The sequence below is a fragment of the Dipodomys merriami genome, unplaced genomic scaffold, assembly GCF_024711535.1.
Source record: "Dipodomys merriami isolate MVZ:Mamm:240054 unplaced genomic scaffold, mDipMer1.0.p SCAF_26, whole genome shotgun sequence".
Classification (NCBI taxonomy): Eukaryota; Metazoa; Chordata; class Mammalia; order Rodentia; family Heteromyidae; genus Dipodomys; species Dipodomys merriami.
In genome coordinates, this window is record NW_027204048.1 from 19,002,837 (window position 1) to 19,020,502 (window position 17,666).

Genomic DNA, 17,666 nt, shown 5'->3' on the forward strand with positions numbered 1-17,666 from the left:
GCACCACAGAAGAGCACTAACTGCACTCTGAAGAGCTGTGGAGGAATGGTTCTAGTTTTACCTGTGGCTGAGCCCACACTGTGACACGTGGACTACAGACATCATGCCTTGTGTATTCATGCCTCAAAAAAAAAAAAATCTCAGCCCTATCAAATTGGACTGAAACACAGACACACACAGAGAATTTTCAGTATTTTCTGCCCCCATGCGAGCTTATGCTGACGGAGAAGGGGGCGGGGGGGGAGAGAACACACATGCACACAAGCATACCTCACAACTCGGCACACACAACACACACACTTTCTTTCTTAGCTACTCTGTGGTGAGGGAGTGGCATTCACAATAGACGTTGGAAGTACTTAAGTAAAAGATCACCCAGCATCTTGCACTGACACTTCTGCAAGGACACATGGGAAGGAAAAGGCCCAGAACCTCTGCATGTATTTAACACAGCACGAGCACAGGACATTGATTGGCAAGGAAACAATCAACATCCTATCGTTTTCACATAATAAATTGGGCAAAATCACTGCAATTTGAAATAACTGTTTCTTTCAGGTATGTTTCTTCTGAGTAGGTACACTATTTTATTCTAATGTTCTTTTTTTTCTCTTTGCTTCCAACTTGCTTGCATCCTAGAATTTATCTATCAAAGAAATTCACAATAATCATTATTTATTATTTGTTATTAGGTATATCAGGGTTGACTCCTTGATAAATTATTTAATATTATAAGTAATTAGACACATTAATAAAACAAAGAAGCCAAAAATAGATAATATGCAAATCTTTTTGTTTTGTTTTGTTCTTGTTTTTGTCTGCTGTGGGGCCTGAACTCTGGGCTTGGGCACTGTCCATCAGCTCTGCAGCTCATGGCTAGCACTTGAGCCACAACACAAATTCCGGCTTTTTCTGCTTATGTGGTGCTCATGCATGCAGGGCCTCATGCATGCAAGGCAAGCACTCTACCTCTGAGCCACCTTCCCAGCCCAACATGCAAATCTTTTGTGTGTATGTGTGTATGGCGGGGGGGGGGGGTGTGGGTGCCTGGAACTTAAACCTAGGACCTGAATGATGCCATCCATTAGCTTTTGTGCTTATAGCTAGTGCTCTACCACTTGAGCCACAGCTCCACTTTTGGCTTTTCTGGTGATTAACTGGAGATAAGAGTCTCACAGACTTTCCTGCCTGGGCTGGGCTTTAACGTCAGTCCTCAGCCCTCATCCTCCTGCATATCTAGGGTTATTCAAGGGAGCCACCAGCACCCAGCAACATGTAAATCTTTAAAAAATAGAGCTGGTCCCTGGTAAGTCTTCTAACATGATCATTACTATATGAAACTCACTGACGAGACACCATTCTCACACTGAAATTTTATTTTTTAAAACAAGGAGAAACTGAGTCATTGGTAAGTTCTTGGCAAGGATGCTCCGTGCTTCCACGGCAAAGCAAAGCTATGCTGTTGTGTGTTTCAAGGTGCGAGTGCCCTCTGCTGCCCAAAACATCCGCTTCGTGAGACAGACCATGAAAGAAAACAGCCTTTTTATCTATCTGCAGGTGTACAGTGGAGCAATTATGTAATCAAAGTTTAGTTTTCAACACGTCATACTCCACTAAAGGAATTGTCTGGCACAAGATATTATATCAAGTCAAGCTCCTACTATCTTCCCTCCCACAGAAAGGTTTCCTGAGAACTTTAAATACCTGCAGCCCTCGTCTGGCTTTCCTCAATTCTAACCCCAACTGTCTCTAAGGAAGGACCACAGGATGGGCTGCTAGTCTTGTACCAGGACATGAGCCAGAGCCCAGACTACAGGACTTGAAACACAGTGAGAAAAGCTGAGATGAACCCACCACCGAGTTCCTGTTTTATGGTCTGATTGCTCGTGAGAGTACAGTGTGACCAGAAGGCACGAACTCAACAAATAACATTCCTCGTCTAAGAAAATAAATCTCATGAAAACCAGTTCAGACAAGCTATGAGGTGGAATACTGGGCGACAGAAATCCACCTTTTAGAGAAAAGAGAGGTTTGCATTTTGAGTTTCCAATTGCTGTGTTTTAGAAACACATGGCTGAAGACTACTGGAAAGGCAGAAGAATAAAGAAGTGCGTAGCATCGTGTCTAGAAAGCCAGGGAAGCTGAGACACTGTGGCATCCGCCTGATTCCTCTCACCCTTCTGACCCCCAGCCTCGGGATTTTCCTGCACAGCCCTTCTGCAGTACTGCGGAGCTCTGGACAGAGGGCTCAAGCCGACCTGTGTTTTAGAATGTCAAGAGGCTCTAATGAACGCATGCTTTTGACCAATAACGTGCTTCTTTGTGAGGCCCTGATGGGCGTGTACACGTTCTGCCAGGTCCTAGCACTAGAGAAGCTCAGTCCTTTACAAGAGGCACCATATTCACTTGTAGCAATATAAGTAAGATCAAAGCCAGAGTACAACCCCCATCCCTTTCCGTATTAGTCTTCTACCACCTGTGCAGGGGCTCTGAGCTCTGATACATACTGTTTACTATGGATATGTGCAGAAAGAAATATGTAGAAACACACAACACACACTGATTAAGCATGTGTAATCTCATTCCATTCTTCTCTTATGTATCATTGCCATTTTAGTAATACATTTTGAAAGAGTTAAAAAATTATTATCTAAGACATCATTATCTAAGATCGATATAGCCCATCCTTGGAATCAATGTGTCACTAAAATGAAAATATGAGATCATCTCCCTGCTCCTCTTTCTGGTCAGCTTTCCTCCCTTGAAGATGAGGAATGAGCCACGCAGACGCCAGGGGAAAAACAGATACAGGCAGACAGTGTGTGTGTGGGGTTGGTGGGGGGGAGCAGGGGGCGGGGAGGTAACACCATTCCAGGTACAGACAGAGCAGAAGCTGTGGCGGTTGGGGCAAGGTCAAGGTGAATTTGAGAGGTTCAGGCCCTTTTAAGACTGGTCTGATTTCACTGGGAGGTCAAAGTCCTTTAAGGGGTGTTTCTTTATGCCCTAGCAAGGGTCTCATGGAAGTGATTCCCAAAATAACTGGGGGGATGATTTTGTTGTTGGTGGAAGACATCAGCTCTAACTGCTGAGATAACAATCCGCAAAGTGTAGATGAGCAGAAGCGTGTCTAGAAAGGATGGAGGCCTCCTGCGTGTGGTAGTTTGGCACTTTTCAAACCCTGTGAAGTCAAAGGAAATTGCTGTGGGTAAACCATTACTCTCCAATTAGTGTTCCAGGTAAAAGCCCATCTATGTGAATGAACACTCCTGTGGTAATGAACTTGCTGGCCACTGGATGATTTCATTTCTCACCATTTGAACGTCAGCCTCCTGGGCCTGTTTTCTGAAAGGGGCTGTGCCGTGCTGGCTCACCACACGCAGTCCAGCTAAAGCTCTTAGCTTCCATTTGCTGCTCCGCCTCGGGGCTCGCAGGGCTCTCCGGGCTCTCGCCCGAAGCGGCCCAGAGGGCGCCTTGTATGTGGGCCCTGATCACACGAGGATCTCCTTTTGGTTTTAACCATACCCCACCATTCCGGCAGAACACAAACCATGCCAAATCCCTCTCTTACGATCTGCAGAAGAGCCACCGACTGCAGGTTACCGTGACAACCTACTCCCCAGCAGGTATCACACCAACAGCCCCTACTGCAAACCAAGTCCCACCTCTAAAATAACGATCCCACCCCGAGGCAGGAAGCGAAGGCCAAGGCACACTGACACACATACTGGAAGATTCCTTGTCCTCAACTACTGGTTGGAAACATAACTTAAAGAACTGGACCTTTTAAATCTTTTTTTTTTTTTTTTTTTTTTTTTTTTTTTGCAGGAGTTCTTGGTTCTGCTGCTTGTCAACAGCTCTAAAATGGCATCACATTTCTCCCTCCACTGGAAAGGTCTGTGTGGTTCTTGTAACAAGTTAGGGGCAGCAAACAACTGATGAACCGAAGCTAGAGCTGGGCCTTCCTTTCTAAACACTGCTTTTGGAGGTGAATTCCTTCAGTGTATTATTTCGCTATCGATTTGAAATGGAATGCTGGAAATTCCTCACAATCTAGCTGGCATCAAGAAGAAAAGTACACCAATGTGTTTTTCAGTGTGCTTTGGCCTTAGAACATGCTAGAAAGCCTACAGAGCTCCTTCGTGGCTTTTTTTCTAAAGCAATTTCGTCTGGGTAGAGTTGCATCCTCACACAAACCCCCAAAATGACTTACAGGACACAGTTTCAAGTGTACCATGTGATTACCTGGCTTGTATCCACCCTCCTCAGAGTCCCAGCTCCCTCTGTCATCGGGAGACCATCCTCCCCATCCAGGAGCACTGAGAGCAGCACAGACTGAGATCACACAAGTCGCAAGCAAGCTGGAATGGGCAGCGTGACACCTTGGCAAGTCTGTCAATGGTGCCTGCACCAGAAGAGCGAGCTGGGTGCCTGGAGGGGGAGCTCTGTTAGCAGCAGACAAAGGGGAAAAGGACTGAGCGACCCTACGGAGTTGGGCCGGAAGGAGGCCGAGGCCAGTGTAGTCAAGTACTGCCTGGCTACGTATCACATCATGACGATTCTACCTCCTGAGGAAGAAAGAATACTCAACTGTCCTGCTGGCAGAATGCACTGCAGCCATACTTTTGAACACTGCAAGGAAGAAATACCCTATTATAACTCAGGATTATGTCTTCTGAAAAATCAGGAGAGCGTGGCAAGTCAGGACCTGCAATGGCACATGACAGGAGCTAGCTGTGTGACACCAGGGCAGCGGCCCTCTTCCCAGGAATATAAACTTTCCAGGCTGCCCTGTCTGATCCACTCGGCTGTAGATCTGCAGGGATATGGGCTGTTTTTGCCCAACTAGAAGAACAAACAGGTTGAGAAAGGTTGGTTATAAGACAGGAGGAGGAAAGAGAGCACAAAAATGAAGAAGCAATAAGGATTACGCAATCGATCAAAAGAAGTTGAACAACATCTGGTAGGTACAGGAGACCAATGGAAGTATGAAACAGACAATTGCTTAGAAGGGCAACAACTGTTCATCACATTACTCTCTTCTTTTTAAGAGGACAAAATACAGCGTGAGAATAGTATCGAATGAATAGAGCCTTTTCCTTGGTTAACCCTCCTGTGGGGACGGCATCTTAGCCTAATATAAATAACAATTTTATGATGTTTTAGAGTTAGCAAAGCACTTTCACATACATTTTCTTTCATCTGCTCCTCAACCAAAATCTTATGAGCCAGACTACACAGACTATTGTATTCTGTCGTGGGCCTGGAACCCTCTCAGGATAGAATTGAGATGCGGGGGGAACTTTTTTGCCAGTAAAAGGCAGAGCCTTCCCACCTCTCCACAGCAACCCATCCCGTCTTGAACCCATCCCGCTCCAACTTTTCTGGAACTGCAGTGGCTGAGACACCACCAGCACCAGCTAGTGATACAAAAGCTTTTTCCCTTACTAGGATAATCTCTCCCTGAGGGAATCCATCCCCAAAGACTCAAATGGCCAGGAGTTGCTCAGCCTGGAAGGCAGAGGTCAGTTACGTCTAGAAACATCCCTTATTTGTTCACAAACGGTCTGCAAATATTTTGGCAAATAAATTCAGAAGGCCGGAAACACTAATTATTAGGCAGAGACAAACCCACAGTAATAAAACAAACAGCAAAGTGCCTTTTCAGCGCTGCTATTCAATGTGCCTTCCTGTTGCCAATGCCACAAAAAACAAGATGGGAATGGCCAGGGAGGAAATGACTCCTTTAAAGACCGCGTCCTGTGGGCAGCGTGTTGCCTCATGATTTGCTAGAAGAGATATCAAAAAGGAAGGGTGGGTAGAATTTGCAGGGAAAGAAAAGTGGTTTTAAAAAAATGGGAGTTCCTTAAGAACATTGTTACGGTGGGGTCTTTACAGTAAGTGCTTTACTGATGAACTTAAAGAAAAAAGCTTGGCCAAGAGGAATGTGGAGATTAAAGTCAGAGGTTGCCAGTACGGGTGAAACGAGGCTGTTGTCCGGAGGAAAGCCTGAGTAGACGCTCCATTCGGGGCTGTGCACTTGCGGGCCCTGTGGTCAGGGAGGAGGTCTCCGAGTGATGCAGTGGGCGTTCCACTCACCCAGCCCTGGGCTTGTTTGGCCAGCAAGAAGCACCTTTGCATAATTAGCCTTTCTTCCTATGTACCCAGGCACTCCAGGTGCTAGGAGCAGCCACGCCCATTTCAAGATCAGGCCCATGTCATTGTACATGCTAAGCAACATAGAAAGGCAGGTGCCTTTGATCTGAGAACCAGCCATGTAGGACTGTGACAAACCATGTAGGATACTTCGTTTCTCCCTGCCTTTGAAGCCACTGTCAAAAGACTAATCACAATCCTTTCTCCAATGTGGTGAAATAATAGTTTTCTACAGCGCTTTCCCATCTATTAACACCATGTTCTTGCTCCTCATCTAAACAAAGGTGAAGAGCGAAGATTCTGAGTTCAATGATGAGCTAAGAGGCCGAGGACTCGCAGGCCTACTTGAACTCAGGGCAGCTTCCACTTTCCAAGCTAGTCTTCCATTCTCGGGTGCACAGTCACGCCGCCCTCACAACCACCACGCCATTTAACCACACACTTATGGTGCAACTCCGGAGCAACTCACGGCTGCCATTGCAAACCCTAAACTGGCTTGTTTCCCCTAAAGACTGCTGGGATGCAGACCTCCAGGCAGCTCTAGAAAAACTGGCAGCTCAGAGCCTCTTCCTGAGCCGGCGGGGCCAGGGCAATGGCGGCACAAGTGGTCTCACTGCCTTCTGAGGTGGAGATGAACTGGTGTGGGGGGAACCCGGAGCAGGCCATTTCCGGAGGCTGTGGCACTGGCCTCCCAGAGCAAGGCCGGCATCCCAAGCCCACTGCAGATGGTGTCTGGCCTCCCTTAAGGCCTTCTGGATGGGGCCTGGATAGACAATCACCTTCCACACTCTTTCCTACTATGAAAGCTCTCACTAGGAAGCAGAGATACAATAGTTCACAGGCAAATGCCAGGATGTGACAGAAGACATCATTCTAGACATCACGAAGGGAGAAAGGACAACTGCTTCACTGAGAAGTGCTCTGAGCGGGGCAGGAAGAAGATGTGGTGACAGGGATCCAGCCCCTTCGTGGAGAATTCGAGCCCGGTGACACCATCCACAGCAAGCTTTATGGGGTGCAAGTACCAAGCGCGTTGCTCAACGTGATATGAATGAGAAGGGATGAGTCACAGGACAGCCCCCCCCCCCCCCCCCCCGCCGCCTGACTTGTTCTAGCTGACAGCAAAGGACATCACTTATTTAACTGAGGAACGAGGGGACTGATGATTCCCAAAGGTTTTCCAGAAAGGAACATAACACCACACCGAAGGAATGAGTGAATGAAATTCAGTCCTTCAAGTAAAGGACATCAAGTATCCAGACGTTAACACCATAGTTCTTAATGGTTCTGCGTTTGCTTCTATCAACAAGGCGTTTTGTTTTGTTCGCTGGAATGTGAACTTGGGGACTCAGACTTGCTTAGCTGGCGTTCTACCACTTGAACCATGCTCCTAGCCCTCTTTTTCACTTATTTTTGAGATAGACTCCCATGTCCAGGCATATAACCTGAGCCTCAATCTGCTCACCTTTGGCTTCCTGTCATTGCTAACGTTAACAGGACTCACCATTGTGTCTGGCTTCTCTTTCTCCAGACATGGAGCCTCATGGACATTTCTACTTGGCATTGACCTGGAAATCTTCCCAAACTCAGCCCCCCTAGGTCACTTAGGATGATAGGTACATATCTCTGTGTCAGCTATGAGTTGAGAAGGTGGGCTCTCAGTTTTCTTCACAAATTGGCCTCTACCTACGATCCCCCAGTTCTCAGCCTCCCAGGTCCTCTACTAGGTAGAGCAACCTGGCTCCCAAGACTTTCTTTTGTATTTCTGCTCCAGTAACTGTGCCTCTGCCTGGTCCTGCTGGTTAGCTTCCAACACAGCATCTCCTTCCAATTTTGTCTATCCTGACGCTTACAGCCCCACTGGTGAACTTATTGCTGTTGCTTTCCTGCTTGCTGCAAAGATCTGCCCCCCCTCTTTAAATCAGCTCCATCATTTTTCAAGCTCACACGATGCACACTCCTCATACCAGCTGAGCTAGCAACTCCCTATTGATGTATTGTTTCAGAAGAAGGTTATTTTTTTTGGCTTAAAAGGGTTTTCTCTCCCAGCGCTCCATAAAAATCAGCGGAAGATTCCAAGTCTTATCAACTGAGTGCTTAAGTAAACAGAGCTGCGCCAAAGTCAATAGGCTATAGAAGAGAAGATTCTAACGCTGATTATTTGCAATGGGGATCAACTGCTGCCACAAAACCAGGAGTTCACACCTGAAGAAAGAAAGAACACAAGAGGAGAGAGGCCAACATTTCCCAACACAAGGGACGGGGCTGGTTTTGCCTGCACCAAAGTAGTAAGGCAGCAAGAATGGAGAAGGAAACACTCCATCCGGCGGCCTACCTGCTTTCCAACAGGTCCTGTGCATCATTATGCTCTGCCCTCACTTGGGACAGTTCCTCTGAACAAGACAAAGGGTAAAGGACAAATGCAAATGGCCATGACAATGAAGAACTATGCTGCCCAGCCTGCCAAGAACCCAGAGCCTCAGGCCTGCTGTCCGGAAGGTATGTCTTGACGCCACACGAAGATGTAAAGAGGTAGTTCCTCCAGATCTTCACAGCTGCAGGAGTTTACAGGTGTTGTCTCCTGGAAGTAACCCAGCTCAACTCTGGGTGAAGTGATGATTTCTAGCACAGTGCTCTTTTTTCCTATTCTTTACCTTTGCCTTTTGAAACATACTACACCTCTCCCAGCTCCCGTTTCCCCCAGCCCTGGTTGTGGGGCTTGAACTCAGGGCCTAAAGACTATCCCTGAGCTTTTTTCTACCACTTTGAGCTAGAGCTCCATTTCTGGTTTTCTGGTGGGGAGCTGAAGATAAGAATCTTATGGACTTTCCTGCCTAGGCTGGCTTCCCACCACAATCATCAGATCTCATCCTCCCGAGTAGCTAGGATTACGGGTGTGAACTCACCAGCACCCGGCTACACAGCCCACCGGTGCTCAGTTTTGACAATGCTCAGTTGCCTCAGTATCTGGTGAAGAAATCATGTAGTTTTATGTTTACAACTATATCCCTGGTCTTGTATTTCTAATTATACTTTCTCTAAGGAACTAAAAATCTTGACTTGGATCTTCCATTAATACATGAATGACAGAGCACAGACAACTCCATCTTCATTTTATCCATGTGAAAACAAGACAAAGATTGAAGAAGCTATATCCCGACAGTCAGTGGCAGGGCAAACTGCAAAAATGGGGCCTCTTCTAGCACCTGCATTCGAGCACAGAGAAAAGCCACCTGCTTCACTATCACTCTCTCTATAAAAGTTGATAATGAAAGGAAGAGAGACAAACATGTTCAAAATTGCTTTAAATCCAACTGCATCAAACAGGTCTTCTCACTTAGAAACAACAAAGAGAATTTATCAGCAGCAGTAAAGAATCAGATTTTGGCTAGTGCTATGCTCCTATGTGGCTCCTGGAACATCTTACTACCCTCTTAATTCCCCATCTGAAAATAAAGACATAGCTGTTATCTCAAAAGGGGTGTTGCAGAGCTTTCAAATAACGAAACATATACACTGCGGAAAGGCCTAGCACAAGGCAAGTGGTTAAATGTCTTTTCATGTTGCTGTTGTTATTCATTTCTGAATGGATTTTTCAGATCCCAACTTCTGTGAGTGTCTGCATATTTATTTCCAAAACCATTTATCATAAAAGCAAAACAAGGAAGCCATTCTCTTCGTGAAGTTGATGGTCTTTCTAACAACGGAAATGGATCAGTTGTGTCATAACAATTTTTGATTGTGTGCCAAGACCTGAGCGATCTCTTGATCAATTGGCAGCTTGAAAACTAGACCTATGACATGCACAGGCCCCAGATACAGACATGAAGGATATAATACAGAGCACTAGCTACTCCTGTGTGTCCTATTATTCCATTAAATTTCAATTTAGGATCTTTGTAAAATTACTATGAAAAAAAACCCAAAGACACTATTTCATCAGGAAAAAAAAAAGCAATTATCTTATATCTATCCTGTCCTATTTCTAAGAATCTTTCCTTATTACATAAATCACCTACATGGATTTTGGAGCGCCTGCAGGACAGAGTGCTAAAACCTGTTGACATGACAATGAGCAAGTGTTCCTACAGGCAAAGAATGAGCATTGGTTCACTGATTCACCATTGCTACAGGGAAAAATGAATCATTAGTTCAAACTACTTTTTTTTTTTTTGTCGGTTGTGGGGCCTGGCCTGGGCACTGTCCCTTGCCTCTTCAACTCAAGGCTAGCACTCTACCACTAGAGTCATAGCTCCACTTCTGGGTTTTTCTGCTAATGTGGTGCTGAGGAATCGAACCCAGGGCCTCATGGATGCAAGGCAAGCACTCTACCACTGAGCTACCTTCCCAGCCCCTCAAACTACTTTTGAACCTAGATTAGAAGATTCTCTTTTTGATTTTTATCCTGAAACTTAAGGTGCAGAATCATTGTTTTGTCTGTGTCACATATGGCTTATATCTTGTGTGTGTCTGTGTATTTGATTTTTAGTGTTTATGTGGTACCAAGGAATTGAACCCAGCGCCTTATGCGTGCTAGGCCAGGACTCTATCACTAAGCCACAGTCCTTGTCCGTGTGTGTGTGTGTGTGTGTGTGTGTGTGTGTGTGTGTGTGTGTGTGTGTGTGTGTGTGTGTGTGTGTGTGTGTGTGTGTGTGTGTGTGTTGTAAAAGTGTGTGTGTGTGTGTCTGTGTGTGTTGTAAAAGTCTGAAATGTAGTTCCATAAAGACACAGAACAAGAGGCTGTGGAGTTTGTTTCTGGAAAAGTACTCAGCTTCATTTCTTTTGTTTGTTTAGTTACTCTTAACTCAGAGATTAGTGAGATTAAAATGGTATTCAACATATACTAGCCAATGAATATGGTATTGTGAAGAGCATGAACTCATGAACTGATCAACTTCAAAGTTAGCCCTCATGCAACTGGTACCTCCCACCCCCATGTGTGCATGCATGTGTGTGTGTGTGTGTGTGTGTGTGTGCACACGCGTGCATGCACGCACATGGGTACCCACACACACCCACTCCTTAGGAATTACAGGTCACAGGATTTTTAAAAACATAAATTCTGGAAGCAAGTACTACTGACATCAACAGGAAATATTAAAAAGAAATTAAACCAGAAAGATTAACTATGTACACAGGTTAAGTAGCAGTGATGAACAGCTTGGGTGACCCATTCATTGATGGCTCCCAGTTTAGTTTCTTTCTTTTCAAATGATCTTATATCCACAAACAAATCAGCAGGATGTGTGTCCTATTTTCTTAGCTCTGGGCTGCCCTACTCATCTATGAACAAATATCTGAATGCCCTTTAAAGACATGAGACCAAAGCAAATGTACTTCTTCTTTGCATACATACTATAACAAGTCCACAATCACAAAATCCTGACTCTGTTGAAGTGGTGTGCCTGGTACAATCAGTAGGGACGGAAGTTCAGGCACTGTAATTCACAATTTAGCACAGAATGAAAGATAATAGTCATCAAGGCTGCTTTACCACTACAGGACTCTAATTACAATATGCACAGTTTGCTCACAAAAGTTCAGTACGTTGTGTGGAATAGACAAGTTTAGTTTAATAGAGGAAAAAAATCACAATACAAATGACCAGTCTTTCTTGGAAATGAGCACTTTAAAACTAGGAAAAGACTATTTGGTAAAGTTCTACAGACGTTTAACTGGCTTACAGTTATTTCCCTTGTCTCCAAAGCGACTTCAGTAACATCATGTGGAAATACCATTGTCCCTTGTCTCAAAGAAATCATACAGTTTTATATCATAAGAATAGTCAGAGAGCATCAGAGCAAATAAACTTATCTGAAAACATAAATGGAAATTTAGAAAGGAAACAAAGTTATAAAAACTGGGATAATGGAAGAAATCAAGAAAATTAGAATTTATAAAGTGAAAGTCATTATAGCAATGCACACTAAAAGAAATATATAAGAATGTAGTTGAAGATCAATTAATAGTTTTACTACATTTTAAATCAGAGATATACTTCCACCTGATAATTTTCCAGCTTACCTCTTGGCTTTTGCTTGGTATACTTATTAAACTAGATCATTATCTCATCTTTCTTTTCCCATGGACCTCTTTGAAATGAGGTCGATTTATAGTAGAACGTATCACTTGTCTATAAAGTGAACAACACTCTCGTGTCTAGCATGGAAAAGGAACAAATGTACCAGTGGCAATGCCACTCTTCAGTTTAATGCACTCTCTGATATTCCAGCCCAGAAGGCTCAGAACTCAGGAGGCTGAGGAGGGAGGACTGTGAGGTCAAGGTAGCCTGGAGCTTATGGAGCAAAGGTGCTGAGTTTTAATTTCCAGTGAAGTCTGTTCCACACCCACCCATAAAAATGCCATAGAATACACTCTCAAGAAAAGGTCTCTGCCATATGCTGTTAATATCATGACTGGCTTTAACACGAGATCCAAAGTATAGATGAATCAACCAGAAGCAACTGCTAGACTTCATATTTTATGTTTGCATTTACTTAAAATATTAATTTAGTTCGGTTTTTTTGGGTCAGTCGTGGGGCTCTGGGCTTGGGCGCTGTTCCTGCGCTCTGCAGCTAAAGTCCAGTGCTCTACTGCTTGAGCCACAGTGCCACTTCCAGTTTTCTAGTGGTTTATTGGAGATAAGAGTCTCATGGACTTTCCTGCCTGGGTTGGCTTTGAACTGCGATCCTCAGATCTCAGCCTCCTGAATAGCTAGGATTACAGGCATGAGCTACCGGCACCCAGCTTTAAATTTAGTTCTTGTATCTTAAGTATATTCTGATGTACATATATGTGTACACACCTATACATATACACATCATATACATTAAGCCTTCAAGTAAAAAAAATGTGACAAACAGCATACACTGTAGCTAAATTTCTAGCACAAAACTTGGTTCTCAGATTTAGCTTACCACATTCGTGTTGACTGAGTAAGTCATCTAAACATCCTTGTTCTTTACATTTGGCATGGGTAGAGCCAGCCTTTCCTGGGCTACACAAGCAGCTTCATTCTGACTGATAGAGGCAGAGGCTGTGAGCCCAGACCACCCTTAGCAGCCCCCACCCCAGGGGCACTGAAGAGGCGTCTGAACTCTAGTAGCTTCAGAGCCAAATGCAATACCCCCAAGCAAGGAGATAAACATGCTACATCCATATGGATGAGAAATACATCCACATGAAGGAAGATTACTAGCAAGCAATTAAGCAGATTAACTCAATGTTTTTTAACAAAGTGAGGGAACTAGGATTTTGTGTGGAGTAAGTAAATAAAAATCTGTATTTCATGCACATTAACTTACAACTGGCAGTATCCAATATGGAAGAGACTGTTATCTGAATCATAACTACTTAAGGAGATGGGGCCTTACCCTAGACTTTACAAATATAAACTAAAATCTTTCACGGAGAAAATAAAGGATGGGGGACAATTACCTACCACATTAAAAGAGAGTTTCTTGTGTAATTACTTTAAAATTACTTTTTAAAGATATATACCCCGAAAACTTTCCAAATGAGTCTGCTCAGCAGGCAATTAAAAATTACTCAAGGAATAATTAGTCAGGCTGTGTATCAATTAAGTGTTCGTTACTTTTTCATTGTTTAACCTTGCAAAAATAATAATGTGAGATAAAGAAGAGAACTGTTTAAACATGACTTCATACCAGCCATTCTTTGAAGTCTTTCTTTTGTGTTCGGAAGGGAAATTTGTGAAGAGGATGGAAATAGTTTGTGAAATTAGAGGTGTTAATTCCATCTGGCCCAACACCTCTTCCAGATTCCCGGGGCTGGGCCCTTACATCTCTCCCTATGGAAAGCCAGAGCTGACCCAGTTGGTTGAATGACCCACCACCACTTCTAACACTGCAGGAAGGCTGGGACCATCAGCAGGACATGCTGGGCAAAGCAGGGGAAGGGCACTCAGACCCATGAGAGCTCAAGTGGGTGGAAAACCCAAACATGGAATTGGCTGGACAATCTTCATCACTGTTGGCAATAGCATCTTGCTACCTCAAGCCCTTTTCTTTACCAAACATGGTATGTTCTGTTGTGAAATTCAATCACTTTCAACAGACACGAACAACTCCACCTACATCTCTCAGCTTTGTGAGGTCTGCGGTGTGCAGCTCCCTCGGGGGACATTTTAAAACAATATTACACTTATTTAGATCTTTGTTTAACTTAGAGGATCTAGTACACATATACATCAGGATGGAAGAGGGAAAGAAAGAAGGAAAGAAAGAGGAAACAGAGAGGGAGAAAAATGCTCCCCTAAATTCCTGCTCCGGCTTTAATGCCTGCTAATAATGACAATAATAAAAAAACTTAAAAGGACCTTTTAAAAGGCCGTTTTCTTTTCTCCTATTTAACTTACTGAAGAAACAATTTATAGGTAAAGCATTCTGAAATGGCACTAAAGGCTTTTGCCCTCCGTTTTGAAATGAGGTCACATGTTTCACATAGCATTAGGCTTCTTTTTATTTCCTTGCAAACTCCCCAAAAGCTTTTTTAAACAGAGCTGTCAGTTCTGTTTGTTCCAGTCTCTGATTTACAAAGAGCTCAAGGATCAGAGCAAGTACAAGCAGGAAAGTTACTACTGCATCGCCTTCACAACCTGCCTTGAGTCCACTCTTCCTGATGTCCATAGCTAGTCGGCCTGCTCATTTAATGGGTGGCATATGACGGGGTGGACAATTTGGGGATGGGTCCTGTGTTTCATCCCCCCCTCCCTGCAATAATATTCTCTACTCAGAGACAGGACTCTTAGTGTGCAAGCTGGGAGAGCTTTTCATATAATGCAGAGCCTGACCCAGTTGGGAGCCATGGCTTTACGTGGTACGTAGTGAGAGAATCAAAGTCAGCCTGTGTCAGTGATCTGCACAGACCTCACTACCTCCATTTCACTGAAAGACCAGGGAGTTGGTGTCTTCATCACCCTCTTTTAGTTAACCTTCTCTCGATGAGCTACGGGCGCACCTGTGCCCTTTCCTTCATTCCTCTCTATAGTATGTGATACGAGAGCCACTTCCTCCTCCTGGAAACGGCTGCCTTGTTCTTCCCCCATCTCTAGCTGCTACTCCTTATACGTAGCGCGCGCTAACCGACTACTCCTCCTCTCTCTCCTTACTCCCTCCTATGTGCAAGCATGCACCGGGAATCCGGGCCCCATCTAGTGTTCTCCACATCGGCTCCTTTCACCACTCTGGCCTTTCTCCAAGCTGCACCTAACATGTGCATGTCACTAACTTTGGTCTGGTTTTCTGGCTCACTCTCTTCAAAGCTCTTGAAACTATTCTGTAAGAATCTATGAGCACTTCAAATCAATTCACTCTTCCTGTGGCCTCTCTTGATTTTCCCATTTCTGCCAGTATCTTTTATCGGTACATTCTAGCCCCATGGCACCAGCTATAATCTCTGCTTCTTGGATCGTTTTGTCTCACACATTAATCAGAGACCAATGCCTGCTTGTTCCTACAGTGTAGTTCTGTCTGTCAGTCCTGTCTCCCACACAGACTTCACATGTGAATATCAACACTTGTTCTAAAGTGCTAAGCAGGCTACTGTGAACACTAGACCTCTTCCTGCCATTACTATTCTTAAAACATATTGTGGATGAATAACAAAACCCAGAAATTGTAAGTATATGAATGTACACTCTTAGAGTATATTCAGAAATGTTATTCGACCATTTTCCTTAGTGGATTTCTTTTGTCTACATAAGATCCAGGGGGAGGGCTGGGAAAGTGGCTCGCTAGTCGAGTGCTTTCCTAGCATGCAGGAAGCCCGGGTTCCATTCCTCAATACCACATAAACAGAAAAAAGGCCTGACGTAGCTCTGTGGTTCAAGTGGTAGAGCACTAGCCTTGAGCCAAAGCTCAGAGACAGTCCCCAGGCCCTGAGTTCAAGCCCCATGACAGGCAGAAAAAGAAAAAGAAAAAGAAAAGATACAGGGGAAACGATACATTTAATTTCATTAAATCAAGCCCACACTTTGATCCATTTATCTGTTTTGGCTATTATTTGTACATAATAAGAGGCATAAAAAGTTCAGTAAGCATGGCTTTTAATAAATCTGCTCAATTTGTGTAAGTTGGAATCTTTGTAGTAAAGAGTGACAGAGAGAGAGAGACAGAGAGAGACAGAGAGAGACAGAGAGAGACAGAGACAGAGAGAGACAGAGACAGAGAGAGAGATGGGGGAATATATGTTGGTCTTGTTGTCTTGAACTCAGGGCCTAGGTGCTATCCCGGAGCTGTTCTGCTCAAAGCTGGTACTCTACCACTTGATCCACAGCTCCACTTCCCACTTTTTGTTGGTTAATTGTAGAGAAGAGACATTGGGCTTCCTGTGCGCTCTGGCTTCGAACCACAATCAGTATATAAAATAAAAGCCACGGGTAGAGTGGTGAGGCCTGGAGGCGGCAGGAAACTTCCATTAACGCTGGCGTCTACATGAACCTTTTCTTAAAAATGTGTCGCCTACAAAAGAGGAATCGTTTAAAGAACACTGAATTCTGTGGGTGCAAAAAAAGGGAAATCAACACAGCCTGAAGTGAAAAACTGATCTACCTTTCCTCACTTCTACTCTCAATAATGAGCATCTCACTAGCACTGATCACTAAGGCCCAGAACAAAGCCAGATATGGTGGTGCATTCCTGTAATCCCAACGCTGTGGAGGTGACGGTTGAGTCCAAGAGTTTGAGGAGATTTTGATTCTGCCGCACGCCGGGGGTAGGGGGGTGGGGGACTTGGTGGCTCACGCCTCTAAGCCCAGCTACTTGAGAGGTGGAGACTGAAAGCAGCTTGAGCAATGAACTCATGAGCTGGGTGTGCTGGCACACACTTGTCATTCTACACAGGAAGCCTAAACTAGGAGGATCAAGTCCAAGCCAGCGAGGGTATAAACATGATTCCCTATTCCAAAAACAACTAAAAGGACTGGAGTCATAGTTTAAGTGGTACAGTGCCTGTTGATAGCAAGCACGATGTCCAAAGCCAGCCAGAGCTTGGTCCTGTGGTGTGCTTCTTCGTCCACACTTCTCCTTGCTGATGCGCCTATGTATGACCTGACACCAATAACACAGTACCCTCTGCCATTCAGAAGGGTTCAGCGAACTTGAAGTCTTGCGGGAGACTGGAGGCAACATTTACAGTCACTACTCCCTTTATCTGTAGTTCCTTTCTGCAGGGGCAGTGACCCGGTCAGCCACAGTCCAAAAGTGTCTCATAATTCTAGGAAGCAACTCAGTAATTTGTCAACAGCACCTTGTTCTCAGTACCACGATGGAACTGCACACGCCCCACTCTGCTCCACCTGGAACACCAGCCACTCCCTCTTCCAGTGCACCCACGCTGCATCTGCGCCCCTCAGCGGTCACTCAGCAGCGCTGCATCTGTGCCTGCTCCACGGTCACTCAGCAGCGCTGCATCTGCGCCCACTCCACAGTCACTCAGCAGCGCTGCATCTGCGCCCGCTCAGCGGTCACTCAGCAGCGCTGCATCTGCGCCCG

The 17,666-nt window shown here is 44.8% G+C and overlaps 1 protein-coding gene across 1 annotated transcript in view; it reads right to left on the bottom strand.

Annotated features, from left to right (window-relative positions):
* Positions 1-17,666, bottom strand: part of LOC138837019 (guanine nucleotide-binding protein G(q) subunit alpha) — a 244,541-nt gene that overhangs the window by 93,377 nt on the left and 133,498 nt on the right. The window lies entirely within an intron of this gene.